The sequence below is a fragment of the Misgurnus anguillicaudatus genome, chromosome 14 (assembly GCF_027580225.2).
Source record: "Misgurnus anguillicaudatus chromosome 14, ASM2758022v2, whole genome shotgun sequence".
NCBI lineage: Eukaryota > Metazoa > Chordata > Actinopteri > Cypriniformes > Cobitidae > Misgurnus > Misgurnus anguillicaudatus.
The window spans coordinates 3,606,562-3,626,868 of NC_073350.2; positions in this window are offsets into that span (position 1 = coordinate 3,606,562).

Here is a 20,307-nt window from a genome sequence, read left to right on the forward strand (position 1 = left end):
ATATAGCTTATAGAGATGACTTCACGAATAAAAACTCTGCGTTTTGTTTTAAGACAGTGCAATCCGGAAAAGAAAGGCCAATCTTAGACTTCTTATTTTTTTCAGAAAGGCAATTACTAAACAAACTTCCGGCTTACGCTGGAATCGTTTAGTATTAGCACGTTAATATTCACTTAATATTTGCGTTTAATAAAGTGAAAATAACAATAGAAAGCTTCATATGAATAAATATAATGAAATCGATCTTAATTGTAAATAATAGCAAATGATTTATTGATTCGTTTATTTGAATCATTTATTTAAATACATTTTGTTAAATCCGCTGGCAGTCTCATTGGGCCAATACCACTGGCCCTTAGCTAACAAACGAGCGAGATTTATTAAGGCATTGTAAAGCGAATTTGGGGTATATCATTTTCACAGCATATTTGTTGTTTTGTATGACATATAAAACGTCAACACGCTAGATGAATAAAAGCACCACTCTTTTATTTTGAATGATAAGGGCTTTTGCACACGCCAGCTGCTTTAAACGAGTCTCAGCGGTCCAGGAAAAATTCATCTCGGTTTTCAAACCTTTGGAGTTTTTTACCACGAGTGCTTGGCTCTTTATTTTTCCTCCATTTCTCCTCTATTACGTTCAAGAGGCTTTGTGAGGTTTTATTCAGTATAGGATTCAGTAATTTGCTGTCGTTGAACGGCGCTCGCTCCGCGCTGTTTTCGTCTACTCTACGTGCAGCGCAACGCAGACCGGTCGGCGCGAGGTGCCGCGAGAGGACCGCTTTCGAATTGTTCTCGCAGTATTCTGACGTCACACGCCGGTCAATCTGCGCATGAATTCGAGCGCACCTGTTGCTTGTAATAACTTGATTGTGATTGGGCGGTGCGACCATGCAATCAACGGGCTTGTTCACCGGTCAGTCTGGCTGGCAACTTGCATTAGGTTATTTTGTCCGGTAAGAGAGGCGAAGGTATGAAGTTTGACTTATACAACATTATAATCACATTAAATTACTTTTAACATTCCCATCGGCCCACGCCGGACCGCGGCCAGTACATGCCTAGGCTCAGCTCACGTGCATTCTTTAAAGGGCCTAGGTTCGCAGCGGCCTCCGTTCACGGCCATACCGCCACGAGCCCCCCTGATGGCGTCCGATCTCGGAAGCTAAGCAGGGTCGGGCCCGGTTATTACGTGGATGGGAGACCGCCTGCCGGTGCGTTGGAGTAATTAGCTTTCTCTTTTTTAATCCAAAGTCCGTGAGAGAATGCTACGTCTAACCATGCATCCAAAAACGCATGAATGAACCTTATGACCCCACGTTAGATGCATTTTCCTAACTGCATGCATTACTACATGTAACCATAGGGTGAATTTTAAGCCTGTCTATTTCTCACATCTGATTTACTAATGAACCAAAATATCCAAATGCAGTAACTTTCGTAAAAGCTGTTCAGGGAGTCATGATAAACATTAAACTTACTTCAAATAGCAGAGCTCAGCGCAAAGGATTTTTGGCACATAAAAGGCAACTGTGGGATTAATCTTTTGTTACAGAAGTTACTCGGTCGGGAGCAATGAATGATTTCTTCTCTTCTTATTGTCTCATTTAACTAACTTTAATGGCAGAGACTTCAACAGGTTAGGCTTATCATAAGACCGAATGCAATTTATTTATTTATTTATTTATTTATTTGAAAGAAAGAAAAAGGGGAACAATACATACTAATGAACATTTTCACAAATGTAAATATGTCAGATTATAGCCATAGGCTAATTTCCATCTGCAGACCCCTTGGCAGATTGATGTTACACGCCAGTTAATAAATACATACAAAAACACTATACAGTCTATATACAAAAAGACAAGGGCAAAAACAGTGATCACATAAAATGTAAAATAAAATGTTTATTCGTTTAAGACATGCAGCAGTGACCAATCGTTTACCAAGACAGCTATTTTGACATATGAGCGTGTTCAGTTTATGCCAAAAAAGACGCGAACATGAACTCGTTCAAGCTCCGCGGGCGGGCTCTCCGCGGGTACGATGCCCGTCGTCAGGTTCAAGGCGGCAGTCCAGTCCAACTAGTAATCATATAGCTTATAGAGATGACTTCACGAATAAAAACTCTGCGTTTTGTTTTAAGACAGTGCAATCCGGAAAAGAAAGGCCAATCTTAGACTTCTTATTTTTTTCAGAAAGGCAATTACTAAACAAACTTCCGGCTTACGCTGGAATCGTTTAGTATTAGCACGTTAATATTCACTTAATATTTGCGTTTAATAAAGTGAAAATAACAATAGAAAGCTTCATATGAATAAATATAATGAAATCGATCTTAATTGTAAATAATAGCAAATGATTTATTGATTCGTTTATTTGAATCATTTATTTAAATACATTTTGTTAAATCCGCTGGCAGTCTCATTGGGCCAATACCACTGGCCCTTAGCTAACAAACGAGCGAGATTTATTAAGGCATTGTAAAGCGAATTTGGGGTATATCATTTTCACAGCATATTTGTTGTTTTGTATGACATATAAAACGTCAACACGCTAGATGAATAAAAGCACCACTCTTTTATTTTGAATGATAAGGGCTTTTGCACACGCCAGCTGCTTTAAACGAGTCTCAGCGGTCCAGGAAAAATTCATCTCGGTTTTCAAACCTTTGGAGTTTTTTACCACGAGTGCTTGGCTCTTTATTTTTCCTCCATTTCTCCTCTATTACGTTCAAGAGGCTTTGTGAGGTTTTATTCAGTATAGGATTCAGTAATTTGCTGTCGTTGAACGGCGCTCGCTCCGCGCTGTTTTCGTCTACTCTACGTGCAGCGCAACGCAGACCGGTCGGCGCGAGGTGCCGCGAGAGGACCGCTTTCGAATTGTTCTCGCAGTATTCTGACGTCACACGCCGGTCAATCTGCGCATGAATTCGAGCGCACCTGTTGCTTGTAATAACTTGATTGTGATTGGGCGGTGCGACCATGCAATCAACGGGCTTGTTCACCGGTCAGTCTGGCTGGCAACTTGCATTAGGTTATTTTGTCCGGTAAGAGAGGCGAAGGTATGAAGTTTGACTTATACAACATTATAATCACATTAAATTACTTTTAACATTCCCATCGGCCCACGCCGGACCGCGGCCAGTACATGCCTAGGCTCAGCTCACGTGCATTCTTTAAAGGGCCTAGGTTCGCAGCGGCCTCCGTTCACGGCCATACCGCCACGAGCCCCCCTGATGGCGTCCGATCTCGGAAGCTAAGCAGGGTCGGGCCCGGTTATTACGTGGATGGGAGACCGCCTGCCGGTGCGTTGGAGTAATTAGCTTTCTCTTTTTTAATCCAAAGTCCGTGAGAGAATGCTACGTCTAACCATGCATCCAAAAACGCATGAATGAACCTTATGACCCCACGTTAGATGCATTTTCCTAACTGCATGCATTACTACATGTAACCATAGGGTGAATTTTAAGCCTGTCTATTTCTCACATCTGATTTACTAATGAACCAAAATATCCAAATGCAGTAACTTTCGTAAAAGCTGTTCAGGGAGTCATGATAAACATTAAACTTACTTCAAATAGCAGAGCTCAGCGCAAAGGATTTTTGGCACATAAAAGGCAACTGTGGGATTAATCTTTTGTTACAGAAGTTACTCGGTCGGGAGCAATGAATGATTTCTTCTCTTCTTATTGTCTCATTTAACTAACTTTAATGGCAGAGACTTCAACAGGTTAGGCTTATCATAAGACCGAATGCAATTTATTTATTTATTTATTTATTTATTTGAAAGAAAGAAAAAGGGGAACAATACATACTAATGAACATTTTCACAAATGTAAATATGTCAGATTATAGCCATAGGCTAATTTCCATCTGCAGACCCCTTGGCAGATTGATGTTACACGCCAGTTAATAAATACATACAAAAACACTATACAGTCTATATACAAAAAGACAAGGGCAAAAACAGTGATCACATAAAATGTAAAATAAAATGTTTATTCGTTTAAGACATGCAGCAGTGACCAATCGTTTACCAAGACAGCTATTTTGACATATGAGCGTGTTCAGTTTATGCCAAAAAAGACGCGAACATGAACTCGTTCAAGCTCCGCGGGCGGGCTCTCCGCGGGTACGATGCCCGTCGTCAGGTTCAAGGCGGCAGTCCAGTCCAACTAGTAATCATATAGCTTATAGAGATGACTTCACGAATAAAAACTCTGCGTTTTGTTTTAAGACAGTGCAATCCGGAAAAGAAAGGCCAATCTTAGACTTCTTATTTTTTTCAGAAAGGCAATTACTAAACAAACTTCCGGCTTACGCTGGAATCGTTTAGTATTAGCACGTTAATATTCACTTAATATTTGCGTTTAATAAAGTGAAAATAACAATAGAAAGCTTCATATGAATAAATATAATGAAATCGATCTTAATTGTAAATAATAGCAAATGATTTATTGATTCGTTTATTTGAATCATTTATTTAAATACATTTTGTTAAATCCGCTGGCAGTCTCATTGGGCCAATACCACTGGCCCTTAGCTAACAAACGAGCGAGATTTATTAAGGCATTGTAAAGCGAATTTGGGGTATATCATTTTCACAGCATATTTGTTGTTTTGTATGACATATAAAACGTCAACACGCTAGATGAATAAAAGCACCACTCTTTTATTTTGAATGATAAGGGCTTTTGCACACGCCAGCTGCTTTAAACGAGTCTCAGCGGTCCAGGAAAAATTCATCTCGGTTTTCAAACCTTTGGAGTTTTTTACCACGAGTGCTTGGCTCTTTATTTTTCCTCCATTTCTCCTCTATTACGTTCAAGAGGCTTTGTGAGGTTTTATTCAGTATAGGATTCAGTAATTTGCTGTCGTTGAACGGCGCTCGCTCCGCGCTGTTTTCGTCTACTCTACGTGCAGCGCAACGCAGACCGGTCGGCGCGAGGTGCCGCGAGAGGACCGCTTTCGAATTGTTCTCGCAGTATTCTGACGTCACACGCCGGTCAATCTGCGCATGAATTCGAGCGCACCTGTTGCTTGTAATAACTTGATTGTGATTGGGCGGTGCGACCATGCAATCAACGGGCTTGTTCACCGGTCAGTCTGGCTGGCAACTTGCATTAGGTTATTTTGTCCGGTAAGAGAGGCGAAGGTATGAAGTTTGACTTATACAACATTATAATCACATTAAATTACTTTTAACATTCCCATCGGCCCACGCCGGACCGCGGCCAGTACATGCCTAGGCTCAGCTCACGTGCATTCTTTAAAGGGCCTAGGTTCGCAGCGGCCTCCGTTCACGGCCATACCGCCACGAGCCCCCCTGATGGCGTCCGATCTCGGAAGCTAAGCAGGGTCGGGCCCGGTTATTACGTGGATGGGAGACCGCCTGCCGGTGCGTTGGAGTAATTAGCTTTCTCTTTTTTAATCCAAAGTCCGTGAGAGAATGCTACGTCTAACCATGCATCCAAAAACGCATGAATGAACCTTATGACCCCACGTTAGATGCATTTTCCTAACTGCATGCATTACTACATGTAACCATAGGGTGAATTTTAAGCCTGTCTATTTCTCACATCTGATTTACTAATGAACCAAAATATCCAAATGCAGTAACTTTCGTAAAAGCTGTTCAGGGAGTCATGATAAACATTAAACTTACTTCAAATAGCAGAGCTCAGCGCAAAGGATTTTTGGCACATAAAAGGCAACTGTGGGATTAATCTTTTGTTACAGAAGTTACTCGGTCGGGAGCAATGAATGATTTCTTCTCTTCTTATTGTCTCATTTAACTAACTTTAATGGCAGAGACTTCAACAGGTTAGGCTTATCATAAGACCGAATGCAATTTATTTATTTATTTATTTATTTATTTGAAAGAAAGAAAAAGGGGAACAATACATACTAATGAACATTTTCACAAATGTAAATATGTCAGATTATAGCCATAGGCTAATTTCCATCTGCAGACCCCTTGGCAGATTGATGTTACACGCCAGTTAATAAATACATACAAAAACACTATACAGTCTATATACAAAAAGACAAGGGCAAAAACAGTGATCACATAAAATGTAAAATAAAATGTTTATTCGTTTAAGACATGCAGCAGTGACCAATCGTTTACCAAGACAGCTATTTTGACATATGAGCGTGTTCAGTTTATGCCAAAAAAGACGCGAACATGAACTCGTTCAAGCTCCGCGGGCGGGCTCTCCGCGGGTACGATGCCCGTCGTCAGGTTCAAGGCGGCAGTCCAGTCCAACTAGTAATCATATAGCTTATAGAGATGACTTCACGAATAAAAACTCTGCGTTTTGTTTTAAGACAGTGCAATCCGGAAAAGAAAGGCCAATCTTAGACTTCTTATTTTTTTCAGAAAGGCAATTACTAAACAAACTTCCGGCTTACGCTGGAATCGTTTAGTATTAGCACGTTAATATTCACTTAATATTTGCGTTTAATAAAGTGAAAATAACAATAGAAAGCTTCATATGAATAAATATAATGAAATCGATCTTAATTGTAAATAATAGCAAATGATTTATTGATTCGTTTATTTGAATCATTTATTTAAATACATTTTGTTAAATCCGCTGGCAGTCTCATTGGGCCAATACCACTGGCCCTTAGCTAACAAACGAGCGAGATTTATTAAGGCATTGTAAAGCGAATTTGGGGTATATCATTTTCACAGCATATTTGTTGTTTTGTATGACATATAAAACGTCAACACGCTAGATGAATAAAAGCACCACTCTTTTATTTTGAATGATAAGGGCTTTTGCACACGCCAGCTGCTTTAAACGAGTCTCAGCGGTCCAGGAAAAATTCATCTCGGTTTTCAAACCTTTGGAGTTTTTTACCACGAGTGCTTGGCTCTTTATTTTTCCTCCATTTCTCCTCTATTACGTTCAAGAGGCTTTGTGAGGTTTTATTCAGTATAGGATTCAGTAATTTGCTGTCGTTGAACGGCGCTCGCTCCGCGCTGTTTTCGTCTACTCTACGTGCAGCGCAACGCAGACCGGTCGGCGCGAGGTGCCGCGAGAGGACCGCTTTCGAATTGTTCTCGCAGTATTCTGACGTCACACGCCGGTCAATCTGCGCATGAATTCGAGCGCACCTGTTGCTTGTAATAACTTGATTGTGATTGGGCGGTGCGACCATGCAATCAACGGGCTTGTTCACCGGTCAGTCTGGCTGGCAACTTGCATTAGGTTATTTTGTCCGGTAAGAGAGGCGAAGGTATGAAGTTTGACTTATACAACATTATAATCACATTAAATTACTTTTAACATTCCCATCGGCCCACGCCGGACCGCGGCCAGTACATGCCTAGGCTCAGCTCACGTGCATTCTTTAAAGGGCCTAGGTTCGCAGCGGCCTCCGTTCACGGCCATACCGCCACGAGCCCCCCTGATGGCGTCCGATCTCGGAAGCTAAGCAGGGTCGGGCCCGGTTATTACGTGGATGGGAGACCGCCTGCCGGTGCGTTGGAGTAATTAGCTTTCTCTTTTTTAATCCAAAGTCCGTGAGAGAATGCTACGTCTAACCATGCATCCAAAAACGCATGAATGAACCTTATGACCCCACGTTAGATGCATTTTCCTAACTGCATGCATTACTACATGTAACCATAGGGTGAATTTTAAGCCTGTCTATTTCTCACATCTGATTTACTAATGAACCAAAATATCCAAATGCAGTAACTTTCGTAAAAGCTGTTCAGGGAGTCATGATAAACATTAAACTTACTTCAAATAGCAGAGCTCAGCGCAAAGGATTTTTGGCACATAAAAGGCAACTGTGGGATTAATCTTTTGTTACAGAAGTTACTCGGTCGGGAGCAATGAATGATTTCTTCTCTTCTTATTGTCTCATTTAACTAACTTTAATGGCAGAGACTTCAACAGGTTAGGCTTATCATAAGACCGAATGCAATTTATTTATTTATTTATTTATTTATTTGAAAGAAAGAAAAAGGGGAACAATACATACTAATGAACATTTTCACAAATGTAAATATGTCAGATTATAGCCATAGGCTAATTTCCATCTGCAGACCCCTTGGCAGATTGATGTTACACGCCAGTTAATAAATACATACAAAAACACTATACAGTCTATATACAAAAAGACAAGGGCAAAAACAGTGATCACATAAAATGTAAAATAAAATGTTTATTCGTTTAAGACATGCAGCAGTGACCAATCGTTTACCAAGACAGCTATTTTGACATATGAGCGTGTTCAGTTTATGCCAAAAAAGACGCGAACATGAACTCGTTCAAGCTCCGCGGGCGGGCTCTCCGCGGGTACGATGCCCGTCGTCAGGTTCAAGGCGGCAGTCCAGTCCAACTAGTAATCATATAGCTTATAGAGATGACTTCACGAATAAAAACTCTGCGTTTTGTTTTAAGACAGTGCAATCCGGAAAAGAAAGGCCAATCTTAGACTTCTTATTTTTTTCAGAAAGGCAATTACTAAACAAACTTCCGGCTTACGCTGGAATCGTTTAGTATTAGCACGTTAATATTCACTTAATATTTGCGTTTAATAAAGTGAAAATAACAATAGAAAGCTTCATATGAATAAATATAATGAAATCGATCTTAATTGTAAATAATAGCAAATGATTTATTGATTCGTTTATTTGAATCATTTATTTAAATACATTTTGTTAAATCCGCTGGCAGTCTCATTGGGCCAATACCACTGGCCCTTAGCTAACAAACGAGCGAGATTTATTAAGGCATTGTAAAGCGAATTTGGGGTATATCATTTTCACAGCATATTTGTTGTTTTGTATGACATATAAAACGTCAACACGCTAGATGAATAAAAGCACCACTCTTTTATTTTGAATGATAAGGGCTTTTGCACACGCCAGCTGCTTTAAACGAGTCTCAGCGGTCCAGGAAAAATTCATCTCGGTTTTCAAACCTTTGGAGTTTTTTACCACGAGTGCTTGGCTCTTTATTTTTCCTCCATTTCTCCTCTATTACGTTCAAGAGGCTTTGTGAGGTTTTATTCAGTATAGGATTCAGTAATTTGCTGTCGTTGAACGGCGCTCGCTCCGCGCTGTTTTCGTCTACTCTACGTGCAGCGCAACGCAGACCGGTCGGCGCGAGGTGCCGCGAGAGGACCGCTTTCGAATTGTTCTCGCAGTATTCTGACGTCACACGCCGGTCAATCTGCGCATGAATTCGAGCGCACCTGTTGCTTGTAATAACTTGATTGTGATTGGGCGGTGCGACCATGCAATCAACGGGCTTGTTCACCGGTCAGTCTGGCTGGCAACTTGCATTAGGTTATTTTGTCCGGTAAGAGAGGCGAAGGTATGAAGTTTGACTTATACAACATTATAATCACATTAAATTACTTTTAACATTCCCATCGGCCCACGCCGGACCGCGGCCAGTACATGCCTAGGCTCAGCTCACGTGCATTCTTTAAAGGGCCTAGGTTCGCAGCGGCCTCCGTTCACGGCCATACCGCCACGAGCCCCCCTGATGGCGTCCGATCTCGGAAGCTAAGCAGGGTCGGGCCCGGTTATTACGTGGATGGGAGACCGCCTGCCGGTGCGTTGGAGTAATTAGCTTTCTCTTTTTTAATCCAAAGTCCGTGAGAGAATGCTACGTGTAACCATGTATCCAAAAACGCATGAATGAACCTTATGACCCCACGTTAGATGCATTTTCCTAACTGCATGCATTACTAGATGTAACCATAGGGTGAATTTTAAGCCTGTCTATTTCTCACATCTGATTTACTAATGAACCAAAATATCCAAATGCAGTAACTTTCGTAAAAGCTGTTCAGGGAGTCATGATAAACATTAAACTTACTTCAAATAGCAGAGCTCAGCGCAAAGGATTTTTGGCACATAAAAGGCAACTGTGGGATTAATCTTTTGTTACAGAAGTTACTCGGTCGGGAGCAATGAATGATTTCTTCTCTTCTTATTGTCTCATTTAACTAACTTTAATGGCAGAGACTTCAACAGGTTAGGCTTATCATAAGACCGAATGCAATTTATTTATTTATTTATTTATTTATTTGAAAGAAAGAAAAAGGGGAACAATACATACTAATGAACATTTTCACAAATGTAAATATGTCAGATTATAGCCATAGGCTAATTTCCATCTGCAGACCCCTTGGCAGATTGATGTTACACGCCAGTTAATAAATACATACAAAAACACTATACAGTCTATATACAAAAAGACAAGGGCAAAAACAGTGATCACATAAAATGTAAAATAAAATGTTTATTCGTTTAAGACATGCAGCAGTGACCAATCGTTTACCAAGACAGCTATTTTGACATATGAGCGTGTTCAGTTTATGCCAAAAAAGACGCGAACATGAACTCGTTCAAGCTCCGCGGGCGGGCTCTCCGCGGGTACGATGCCCGTCGTCAGGTTCAAGGCGGCAGTCCAGTCCAACTAGTAATCATATAGCTTATAGAGATGACTTCACGAATAAAAACTCTGCGTTTTGTTTTAAGACAGTGCAATCCGGAAAAGAAAGGCCAATCTTAGACTTCTTATTTTTTTCAGAAAGGCAATTACTAAACAAACTTCCGGCTTACGCTGGAATCGTTTAGTATTAGCACGTTAATATTCACTTAATATTTGCGTTTAATAAAGTGAAAATAACAATAGAAAGCTTCATATGAATAAATATAATGAAATCGATCTTAATTGTAAATAATAGCAAATGATTTATTGATTCGTTTATTTGAATCATTTATTTAAATACATTTTGTTAAATCCGCTGGCAGTCTCATTGGGCCAATACCACTGGCCCTTAGCTAACAAACGAGCGAGATTTATTAAGGCATTGTAAAGCGAATTTGGGGTATATCATTTTCACAGCATATTTGTTGTTTTGTATGACATATAAAACGTCAACACGCTAGATGAATAAAAGCACCACTCTTTTATTTTGAATGATAAGGGCTTTTGCACACGCCAGCTGCTTTAAACGAGTCTCAGCGGTCCAGGAAAAATTCCTCTCGGTTTTCAAACCTTTGGAGTTTTTTGCCACGAGTGCTTGGCTCCTTATTTTTCCTCCATTTCTCCTCTATTACGTTCAAGAGGCTTTGTGAGGTTTTATTCAGTATAGGATTCAGTAATTTGCTGTCGTTGAACGGCGCTCGCTCCGCGCTGTTTTCGTCTACTCTACGTGCAGCGCAACGCAGACCGGTCGGCGCGAGGTGCCGCGAGAGGACCGCTTTCGAATTGTTCTCGCAGTATTCTGACGTCACACGCCGGTCAATCTGCGCATGAATTCGAGCGCACCTGTTGCTTGTAATAACTTGATTGTGATTGGGCGGTGCGACCATGCAATCAACGGGCTTGTTCACCGGTCAGTCTGGCTGGCAACTTGCATTAGGTTATTTTGTCCGGTAAGAGAGGCGAAGGTATGAAGTTTGACTTATACAACATTATAATCAAATTAAATTACTTTTAACATTCCCATCGGCCCACGCCGGACCGCGGCCAGTACATGCCTAGGCTCAGCTCACGTGCATTCTTTAAAGGGCCTAGGTTCGCAGCGGCCTCCGTTCACGGCCATACCGCCACGAGCCCCCCTGATGGCGTCCGATCTCGGAAGCTAAGCAGGGTCGGGCCCGGTTATTACGTGGATGGGAGACCGCCTGCCGGTGCGTTGGAGTAATTAGCTTTCTCTTTTTTAATCCAAAGTCCGTGAGAGAATGCTACGTCTAACCATGCATCCAAAAACGCATGAATGAACCTTATGACCCCACGTTAGATGCATTTTCCTAACTGCATGCATTACTACATGTAACCATAGGGTGAATTTTAAGCCTGTCTATTTCTCACATCTGATTTACTAATGAACCAAAATATCCAAATGCAGTAACTTTCGTAAAAGCTGTTCAGGGAGTCATGATAAACATTAAACTTACTTCAAATAGCAGAGCTCAGCGCAAAGGATTTTTGGCACATAAAAGGCAACTGTGGGATTAATCTTTTGTTACAGAAGTTACTCGGTCGGGAGCAATGAATGATTTCTTCTCTTCTTATTGTCTCATTTAACTAACTTTAATGGCAGAGACTTCAACAGGTTAGGCTTATCATAAGACCGAATGCAATTTATTTATTTATTTATTTATTTATTTGAAAGAAAGAAAAAGGGGAACAATACATACTAATGAACATTTTCACAAATGTAAATATGTCAGATTATAGCCATAGGCTAATTTCCATCTGCAGACCCCTTGGCAGATTGATGTTACACGCCAGTTAATAAATACATACAAAAACACTATACAGTCTATATACAAAAAGACAAGGGCAAAAACAGTGATCACATAAAATGTAAAATAAAATGTTTATTCGTTTAAGACATGCAGCAGTGACCAATCGTTTACCAAGACAGCTATTTTGACATATGAGCGTGTTCAGTTTATGCCAAAAAAGACGCGAACATGAACTCGTTCAAGCTCCGCGGGCGGGCTCTCCGCGGGTACGATGCCCGTCGTCAGGTTCAAGGCGGCAGTCCAGTCCAACTAGTAATCATATAGCTTATAGAGATGACTTCACGAATAAAAACTCTGCGTTTTGTTTTAAGACAGTGCAATCCGGAAAAGAAAGGCCAATCTTAGACTTCTTATTTTTTTCAGAAAGGCAATTACTAAACAAACTTCCGGCTTACGCTGGAATCGTTTAGTATTAGCACGTTAATATTCACTTAATATTTGCGTTTAATAAAGTGAAAATAACAATAGAAAGCTTCATATGAATAAATATAATGAAATCGATCTTAATTGTAAATAATAGCAAATGATTTATTGATTCGTTTATTTGAATCATTTATTTAAATACATTTTGTTAAATCCGCTGGCAGTCTCATTGGGCCAATACCACTGGCCCTTAGCTAACAAACGAGCGAGATTTATTAAGGCATTGTAAAGCGAATTTGGGGTATATCATTTTCACAGCATATTTGTTGTTTTGTATGACATATAAAACGTCAACACGCTAGATGAATAAAAGCACCACTCTTTTATTTTGAATGATAAGGGCTTTTGCACACGCCAGCTGCTTTAAACGAGTCTCAGCGGTCCAGGAAAAATTCATCTCGGTTTTCAAACCTTTGGAGTTTTTTACCACGAGTGCTTGGCTCTTTATTTTTCCTCCATTTCTCCTCTATTACGTTCAAGAGGCTTTGTGAGGTTTTATTCAGTATAGGATTCAGTAATTTGCTGTCGTTGAACGGCGCTCGCTCCGCGCTGTTTTCGTCTACTCTACGTGCAGCGCAACGCAGACCGGTCGGCGCGAGGTGCCGCGAGAGGACCGCTTTCGAATTGTTCTCGCAGTATTCTGACGTCACACGCCGGTCAATCTGCGCATGAATTCGAGCGCACCTGTTGCTTGTAATAACTTGATTGTGATTGGGCGGTGCGACCATGCAATCAACGGGCTTGTTCACCGGTCAGTCTGGCTGGCAACTTGCATTAGGTTATTTTGTCCGGTAAGAGAGGCGAAGGTATGAAGTTTGACTTATACAACATTATAATCACATTAAATTACTTTTAACATTCCCATCGGCCCACGCCGGACCGCGGCCAGTACATGCCTAGGCTCAGCTCACGTGCATTCTTTAAAGGGCCTAGGTTCGCAGCGGCCTCCGTTCACGGCCATACCGCCACGAGCCCCCCTGATGGCGTCCGATCTCGGAAGCTAAGCAGGGTCGGGCCCGGTTATTACGTGGATGGGAGACCGCCTGCCGGTGCGTTGGAGTAATTAGCTTTCTCTTTTTTAATCCAAAGTCCGTGAGAGAATGCTACGTCTAACCATGCATCCAAAAACGCATGAATGAACCTTATGACCCCACGTTAGATGCATTTTCCTAACTGCATGCATTACTACATGTAACCATAGGGTGAATTTTAAGCCTGTCTATTTCTCACATCTGATTTACTAATGAACCAAAATATCCAAATGCAGTAACTTTCGTAAAAGCTGTTCAGGGAGTCATGATAAACATTAAACTTACTTCAAATAGCAGAGCTCAGCGCAAAGGATTTTTGGCACATAAAAGGCAACTGTGGGATTAATCTTTTGTTACAGAAGTTACTCGGTCGGGAGCAATGAATGATTTCTTCTCTTCTTATTGTCTCATTTAACTAACTTTAATGGCAGAGACTTCAACAGGTTAGGCTTATCATAAGACCGAATGCAATTTATTTATTTATTTATTTATTTATTTGAAAGAAAGAAAAAGGGGAACAATACATACTAATGAACATTTTCACAAATGTAAATATGTCAGATTATAGCCATAGGCTAATTTCCATCTGCAGACCCCTTGGCAGATTGATGTTACACGCCAGTTAATAAATACATACAAAAACACTATACAGTCTATATACAAAAAGACAAGGGCAAAAACAGTGATCACATAAAATGTAAAATAAAATGTTTATTCGTTTAAGACATGCAGCAGTGACCAATCGTTTACCAAGACAGCTATTTTGACATATGAGCGTGTTCAGTTTATGCCAAAAAAGACGCGAACATGAACTCGTTCAAGCTCCGCGGGCGGGCTCTCCGCGGGTACGATGCCCGTCGTCAGGTTCAAGGCGGCAGTCCAGTCCAACTAGTAATCATATAGCTTATAGAGATGACTTCACGAATAAAAACTCTGCGTTTTGTTTTAAGACAGTGCAATCCGGAAAAGAAAGGCCAATCTTAGACTTCTTATTTTTTTCAGAAAGGCAATTACTAAACAAACTTCCGGCTTACGCTGGAATCGTTTAGTATTAGCACGTTAATATTCACTTAATATTTGCGTTTAATAAAGTGAAAATAACAATAGAAAGCTTCATATGAATAAATATAATGAAATCGATCTTAATTGTAAATAATAGCAAATGATTTATTGATTCGTTTATTTGAATCATTTATTTAAATACATTTTGTTAAATCCGCTGGCAGTCTCATTGGGCCAATACCACTGGCCCTTAGCTAACAAACGAGCGAGATTTATTAAGGCATTGTAAAGCGAATTTGGGGTATATCATTTTCACAGCATATTTGTTGTTTTGTATGACATATAAAACGTCAACACGCTAGATGAATAAAAGCACCACTCTTTTATTTTGAATGATAAGGGCTTTTGCACACGCCAGCTGCTTTAAACGAGTCTCAGCGGTCCAGGAAAAATTCATCTCGGTTTTCAAACCTTTGGAGTTTTTTACCACGAGTGCTTGGCTCTTTATTTTTCCTCCATTTCTCCTCTATTACGTTCAAGAGGCTTTGTGAGGTTTTATTCAGTATAGGATTCAGTAATTTGCTGTCGTTGAACGGCGCTCGCTCCGCGCTGTTTTCGTCTACTCTACGTGCAGCGCAACGCAGACCGGTCGGCGCGAGGTGCCGCGAGAGGACCGCTTTCGAATTGTTCTCGCAGTATTCTGACGTCACACGCCGGTCAATCTGCGCATGAATTCGAGCGCACCTGTTGCTTGTAATAACTTGATTGTGATTGGGCGGTGCGACCATGCAATCAACGGGCTTGTTCACCGGTCAGTCTGGCTGGCAACTTGCATTAGGTTATTTTGTCCGGTAAGAGAGGCGAAGGTATGAAGTTTGACTTATACAACATTATAATCACATTAAATTACTTTTAACATTCCCATCGGCCCACGCCGGACCGTGGCCAGTACATGCCTAGGCTCAGCTCACGTGCATTCTTTAAAGGGCCTAGGTTCGCAGCGGCCTCCGTTCACGGCCATACCGCCACGAGCCCCCCTGATGGCGTCCGATCTCGGAAGCTAAGCAGGGTCGGGCCCGGTTATTACGTGGATGGGAGACCGCCTGCCGGTGCGTTGGAGTAATTGGCTTTCTCTTTTTTAAGCCAAAGTCCGTGAGAGAAAGCTACGTGTAACCATGTATCCAAAAACGCATGAATGAACCTTATGACCCCACGTTAGATGCATTTTCCTAACTGCATGCATTACTACATGTAACCATAGGGTGAATTTTAAGCCTGTCTATTTCTCACATCTGATTTACTAATGAACCAAAATATCCAAATGCAGTAACTTTCGTAAAAGCTGTTCAGGGAGTCATGATAAACATTAAACTTACTTCAAATAGCAGAGCTCAGCGCAAAGGATTTTTGGCACATAAAAGGCAACTGTGGGATTAATCTTTTGTTACAGAAGTTACTCGGTCGGGAGCAATGAATGATTTCTTCTCTTCTTATTGTCTCATTTAACTAACTTTAATGGCAGAGACTTCAACAGGTTAGGCTTATCATAAGACCGAATGCAATTTATTTATTTATTTATTTATTTATTTGAAAGAAAGAAAAAGGGGAACAATACATACTAATGAACATTTTCACAAATGTAAATATGTCAGATTATAGCCATAGGCTAATTTCCATCTGCAGACCCCTTGGCAGATTGATGTTACACGCCAGTTAATAAATACATACAAAAACACTATACAGTCTATATACAAAAAGACAAGGGCAAAAACAGTGATCACATAAAATGTAAAATAAAATGTTTATTCGTTTAAGACATGCAGCAGTGACCAATCGTTTACCAAGACAGCTATTTTGACATATGAGCGTGTTCAGTTTATGCCAAAAAAGACGCGAACATGAACTCGTTCAAGCTCCGCGGGCGGGCTCTCCGCGGGTACGATGCCCGTCGTCAGGTTCAAGGCGGCAGTCCAGTCCAACTAGTAATCATATAGCTTATAGAGATGACTTCACGAATAAAAACTCTGCGTTTTGTTTTAAGACAGTGCAATCCGGAAAAGAAAGGCCAATCTTAGACTTCTTATTTTTTTCAGAAAGGCAATTACTAAACAAACTTCCGGCTTACGCTGGAATCGTTTAGTATTAGCACGTTAATATTCACTTAATATTTGCGTTTAATAAAGTGAAAATAACAATAGAAAGCTTCATATGAATAAATATAATGAAATCGATCTTAATTGTAAATAATAGCAAATGATTTATTGATTCGTTTATTTGAATCATTTATTTAAATACATTTTGTTAAATCCGCTGGCAGTCTCATTGGGCCAATACCACTGGCCCTTAGCTAACAAACGAGCGAGATTTATTAAGGCATTGTAAAGCGAATTTGGGGTATATCATTTTCACAGCATATTTGTTGTTTTGTATGACATATAAAACGTCAACACGCTAGATGAATAAAAGCACCACTCTTTTATTTTGAATGATAAGGGCTTTTGCACACGCCAGCTGCTTTAAACGAGTCTCAGCGGTCCAGGAAAAATTCATCTCGGTTTTCAAACCTTTGGAGTTTTTTACCACGAGTGCTTGGCTCTTTATTTTTCCTCCATTTCTCCTCTATTACGTTCAAGAGGCTTTGTGAGGTTTTATTCAGTATAGGATTCAGTAATTTGCTGTCGTTGAACGGCGCTCGCTCCGCGCTGTTTTCGTCTACTCTACGTGCAGCGCAACGCAGACCGGTCGGCGCGAGGTGCCGCGAGAGGACCGCTTTCGAATTGTTCTCGCAGTATTCTGACGTCACACGCCGGTCAATCTGCGCATGAATTCGAGCGCACCTGTTGCTTGTAATAACTTGATTGTGATTGGGCGGTGCGACCATGCAATCAACGGGCTTGTTCACCGGTCAGTCTGGCTGGCAACTTGCATTAGGTTATTTTGTCCGGTAAGAGAGGCGAAGGTATGAAGTTTGACTTATACAACATTATAATCACATTAAATTACTTTTAACATTCCCATCGGCCCACGCCGGACCGCGGCCAGTACATGCCTAGGCTCAGCTCACGTGCATTCTTTAAAGGGCCTAGGTTCGCAGCGGCCTCCGTTCACGGCCATACCGCCACGAGCCCCCCTGATGGCGTCCGATCTCGGAAGCTAAGCAGGGTCGGGCCCGGTTATCCCGTGGATGGGAGACCGCCTGCCGGTGCGTTGGAGTAATTAGCTTTCTCTTTTTTGATCCAAAGTCCGTGAGAGAAAGCTACGTGTAACCAGGTATCCGAAAACGCATGAATGAACCTTATGACCCCACGTTAGATGCATTTTCCTAACTGCATGCATTACTACATGTAACCATAGGGTGAATTTTAAGCCTGTCTATTTCTCACATCTGATTTACTAATGAACCAAAATATCCAAATGCAGTAACTTTCGTAAAAGCTGTTCAGGGAGTCATGATAAACATTAAACTTACTTCAAATAGCAGAGCTCAGCGCAAAGGATTTTTGGCACATAAAAGGCAACTGTGGGATTAATCTTTTGTTACAGAAGTTACTCGGTCGGGAGCAATGAATGATTTCTTCTCTTCTTATTGTCTCATTTAACTAACTTTAATGGCAGAGACTTCAACAGGTTAGGCTTATCATAAGACCGAATGCAATTTATTTATTTATTTATTTATTTATTTATTTGAAAGAAAGAAAAAGGGGAACAATACATACTAATGAACATTTTCACAAATGTAAATATGTCAGATTATAGCCATAGGCTAATTTCCATCTGCAGACCCCTTGGCAGATTGATGTTACACGCCAGTTAATAAATACATACAAAAACACTATACAGTCTATATACAAAAAGACAAGGGCAAAAACAGTGATCACATAAAATGTAAAATAAAATGTTTATTCGTTTAAGACATGCAGCAGTGACCAATCGTTTACCAAGACAGCTATTTTGACATATGAGCGTGTTCAGTTTATGCCAAAAAAGACGCGAACATGAACTCGTTCAAGCTCCGCGGGCGGGCTCTCCGCGGGTACGATGCCCGTCGTCAGGTTCAAGGCGGCAGTCCAGTCCAACTAGTAATCATATAGATTATAGAGATCACTTCACGAATAAAAACTCTGCGTTTTGTTTTAAGACAGTGCAATCCGGAAAAGAAAGGCCAATCTTAGACTTCTTATTTTTTTCAGAAAGGCAATTACTAAACAAACTTCCGGCTTACGCTGGAATCGTTTAGTATTAGCACGTTAATATTCACTTAATATTTGCGTTTAATAAAGTGAAAATAACAATAGAAAGCTTCATATGAATAAATATAATGAAATCGATCTTAATTGTAAATAATAGCAAATGATTTATTGATTCGTTTATTTGAATCATTTATTTAAATACATTTTGTTAAATCCGCTGGCAGTCTCATTGGGCCAATACCACTGGCCCTTAGCTAACAAACGAGCGAGATTTATTAAGGCATTGTAAAGCGAATTTGGGGTATATCATTTTCACAGCATATTTGTTGTTTTGTATGACATATAAAACGTCAACACGCTAGATGAATAAAAGCACCACTCTTTTATTTTGAATGATAAGGGCTTTTGCACACGCCAGCTGCTTTAAACGAGTCTCAGCGGTCCAGGAAAAATTCATCTCGGTTTTCAAACCTTTGGAGTTTTTTACCACGAGTGCTTGGCTCTTTATTTTTCATCCATTTCTCCTCTATTACGTTCAAGAGGCTTTGTGAGGTTTTATTCAGTATAGGATTCAGTAATTTGCTGTCGTTGAACGGCGCTCGCTCCGCGCTGTTTTCGTCTACTCTACGTGCAGCGCAACGCAGACCGGTCAGCGCGAGGTGCCGCGAGAGGACCGCTTTCGAATTGTTCTCGCAGTATTCTGACGTCACACGCCGGTCAATCTGCGCATGAATTCGAGCGCACCTGTTGCTTGTAATAACTTGATTGTGATTGGGCGGTGCGACCATGCAATCAACGGGCTTGTTCACCGGTCAGTCTGGCTGGCAACTTGCATTAGCTTATTTTGTCCGGTAAGAGAGGCGAAGGTATGAAGTTTGACTTATACAACATTATAATCACATTAAATTACTTTTAACATTCCCATCGGCCCACGCCGGACCGCGGCCAGTACATGCCTAGGCTCAGCTCACGTGCATTCTTTAAAGGGCCTAGGTTCGCAGCGGCCTCCGTTCACGGCCATACCGCCACGAGCCCCCCTGATGGCGTCCGATCTCGGAAGCTAAGCAGGGTCGGGCCCGGTTATTAGGTGGATGGTAGACCGCCTGCCGGACCGGTGCGTTGGAGTAATTAGCTTTCTCTTTTTTAATCCAAAGTCCGTGAGAGAATGCTACGTCTAACCATGCATCCAAAAACGCATGAATGAACCTTATGACCCCACGTTAGATGCATTTTCCTAACTGCATGCATTACTACATGTAACCATAGGGTGAATTTTAAGCCTGTCTATTTCTCACATCTGATTTACTAATGAACCAAAATATCCAAATGCAGTAACTTTCGTAAAAGCTGTTCAGGGAGTC